The 3,154-nt window shown below is 33.9% G+C and overlaps 1 long non-coding RNA gene across 3 annotated transcripts in view; it reads left to right on the forward strand.

The window, feature by feature from the left end:
- The window catches only part of LOC107608131, an 8,826-nt gene extending 5,950 nt beyond the window's left edge, over positions 1-2,876 (forward strand). For all 3 annotated transcript variants that reach the window (XR_002351169.1, XR_002351168.1, XR_001612727.2), the window contains 4 exons: positions 1,095-1,217; positions 1,968-2,160; positions 2,304-2,439; positions 2,552-2,876. This is a non-coding gene — a long non-coding RNA (uncharacterized LOC107608131). The remainder of the gene's footprint in view (positions 1-1,094; positions 1,218-1,967; positions 2,161-2,303; positions 2,440-2,551) is intronic.

Genomic DNA, 3,154 nt, shown 5'->3' on the forward strand with positions numbered 1-3,154 from the left:
GCCTCTTCTCCTACCCGTCTTAGAAAGCTTCTTTGTTCCTCACCTTTCATCCGCCACCACCTTGTCCTTGGGTTCTTCGTATGATGTCTTTTCTTCAACTTTTGCTCAACGCGAAAATCCATGATGAGCACCCTATGTTGTGTTGTCAAACTCTCTCTCGGGATAATTTTACAGTTAATGCAAAATTTTTGGTCGACTCTCCTCAACAAGAAGAAGTCGATTTGAGAGCTTGTCATGCCACTCTTATAGGTTATAAGATGTTCGTCTCTCTTTTTAAAACATGTATTTGCGATGAGAAGATCAAAGGTTGAGGAAAAGTCCAAAATAGTTTTACCCTCGGTATTGATCACCCCGAAACCATGGCCTCCGTGAGTACTCCCATATCCAGTCACTTCTCTCCCAACATGGCCATTTAAATCTTCTCCTAAGAAAATTTTATCTCCCAAGTGTATGCCTTGAACCAAACTCTCTAGATCCTCCCAAAACCTTATCTTGTGTTGTTCGTCCGAACCCACTTGCGGTGCATAGGCGCTAATCACATGGAAAGCACCTCCCTCCACCACAAGTTTGATAGAGATGATCCGATCTCCCACCCTCTTGACATCCACTACGTCCTTCTTCCACTGCTTATCCACAATTATTCCAACCCCATTCCTATTCTTCACCTTTCCTGTATAACAAAGTTTGAAACCAGAAGTATCCAACTCCCTAGCCTTTGCGCCAACCCATTTCGTTTCTTGTAGGCACATAATGTTAATCTTTCTCCTTGTCATGGTGTCCACCACCTCCATGGACTTTTCTGTTAGAGTGCCTATGTTCCATGTCCCAAATCTCAACCTTCTGTCGCTTTGACCTTTACCTTTTTCTTTGTGAACTAGCTTATTTACCTTTTTCTTTGTAAATTCTACTAAGGCCAATTATATTCTGCAGAATCATTTCATTTTACATTCACTGCAAGTTTTCTTTCTTTTTCATTCTTCAATTAGAACCTCTTCTATTTTTACGTTCATTTCTAAAACTTCAATATGGTATTATAGACCTCAGATTCTGAATCCTCCAATCCGGTTTAATATAGCTTTTCTAATGAATTGCAGGATATGTAGGTTTAATATAGCTACATTATGAAAAGCTACATAATGCCATTAGCAAACTTAAGCAGCAATTCCCTTCAGCAATGTTTAAGCTTTCCAGATAAAATTGCAGGGACAAAGCCAGAGGTATTTATTGCTTCTCCTAGATTTATAAATCAATGTATACGTATGTTTTTCTTTGTGTTAGCTTGACTTGGATGCTATGTCCATCAATTTGTTTTACTTATTATTATTATTATTATTATTATTATTATTATTATTATTATGCAGAGTATCTCACTGCTTTTTTTCTTTCTATATAGAATGAAAGAGAAATGTAAGACTCTTAAGTCTTACCTTATCTCTAAGCTATGTCTACAACAATTTGACTTCTTTTTATTATTATTTTAAGTTGAACATCCTAAGAACTTAAAAGAATTGTTAGAACAAGGCACTTATCTTATTAATCAATTCAGTAGGAAAAGCAAGAAAAAGTTCCCTTTGTATAGTACGTAGAATATATTGTATTGGAATAATATTAAAAGTGAAGAGTACCTAAATGTTCTCTGTGTCTATCATTTTGCTACTTGCTAGAGACACTTGGCAATAATTCAATTAGATGCTTTTATGAATGAATAATTTCAGTCATCAAAGCTGATAGAGTTTTCAAGATTGATACTACCGATCGATTATGGAAATTTAAGAAAAGTCCATTGATGGGAAACTAATAATAAAAAATTTTGATGATTATTAAAAGAATTGAAAATTGAGTTATGAAAATTAATACTAATCACTTTTTAAAAAATCAAATTATTCAAGCATAGTAAAATTATTGTTACAAATTATAAGAGTTTCTAAAAAAGACCAATTTTATATTTTTGGTTTTTGTTGATGTAGTTCCGATGGCAACTTTGTGCTCGAGTTGGACTTTGAGCCTTTTAACACATCCTTTTTCCGCCCAACACTTAACAAGTCAATTGGGAATGGCGTTGAGTTTTTTAATGGCCACCTTTCCGCTAAGCTTTTCCATGGCAAGGAGAGCATGCAGCCATTGCTGGAGTTCCTAAGGCTTCATATTTACAATGGAAAGGTATGCTCTGTGCATTTCTGACAATAAATTCACAAATTTTTTAACAACAAAAGATGATTGGCACCGTTGGTAAAGCAATGAAATGACCTTGTATCTTAAAAGACGCGAGTTTGATTCCCTTTGCTGACATGATGATCACTTAGGTGGGACAATGATCTGTAACTACCTCTGAAGACATTCTTTGGAAGGATCCATATGGTCTTCAATGTGGTGATCCTTTCTCCCCGTGGTTACTTTGCTCAAGACAATGTCTTGGGATACCCTAATACTGGTGGCCAGGTTAGTTGAGAACTCTAGATCACATGATAAAATTTGTAATTCTATTTTCATGTTAACATTTTATTCCTCAATAATGTTAATTGGCATAAACTGTTCTTGATTCTATAATCAGGTTTTTTACATCTTGGATCAAGTTCGTGCATTGGAGAATGAGATGCTCAACCGCATCAACAAACAAGGCTTGGACATCACCCCTCACATTCTCATTATATCTCCCTATTCCAGATGTAAATATTTAGCTGACTTGTATATAGTGAATCGATTTTCACTAACTTGAGCCTGTGATTGCTTTTAAAATCTATTTTCACCCCGTGATTTTTACTAATATTTAACCTATCATTGGGATTGGTTTATAGCCTAACTTAATGTAACATAGTTATAGACTTGTAGCATTTTTTATTATTTAGATTTGTAACATGATTTATTACTTTTCAAGAGAAATTTGTGTATTAATATTTTGAGTTTAATAAAATATCCATTTTGTAGTAATTAATTTCAGTATATTTATATTATGCATAGTAATAATAATTGTTGGCATAAATAATTGAGATTCTAGAAAAAAAAGTAGTTTGTTATTTCTAAGCAAACGAGTATAATATAACTAAAACAAGTCTTAAGATTTTAGCGGCAATAGTAATGGTAACTAAAAGTAAATAACATTACAATTTTAGAATTACTTTTAGTAGCCATATAAATTGCCGATAAAATGGGTTTT

The sequence above is a fragment of the Arachis ipaensis genome, chromosome B07 (genome assembly GCF_000816755.2).
Source record: "Arachis ipaensis cultivar K30076 chromosome B07, Araip1.1, whole genome shotgun sequence".
NCBI lineage: Eukaryota > Viridiplantae > Streptophyta > Magnoliopsida > Fabales > Fabaceae > Arachis > Arachis ipaensis.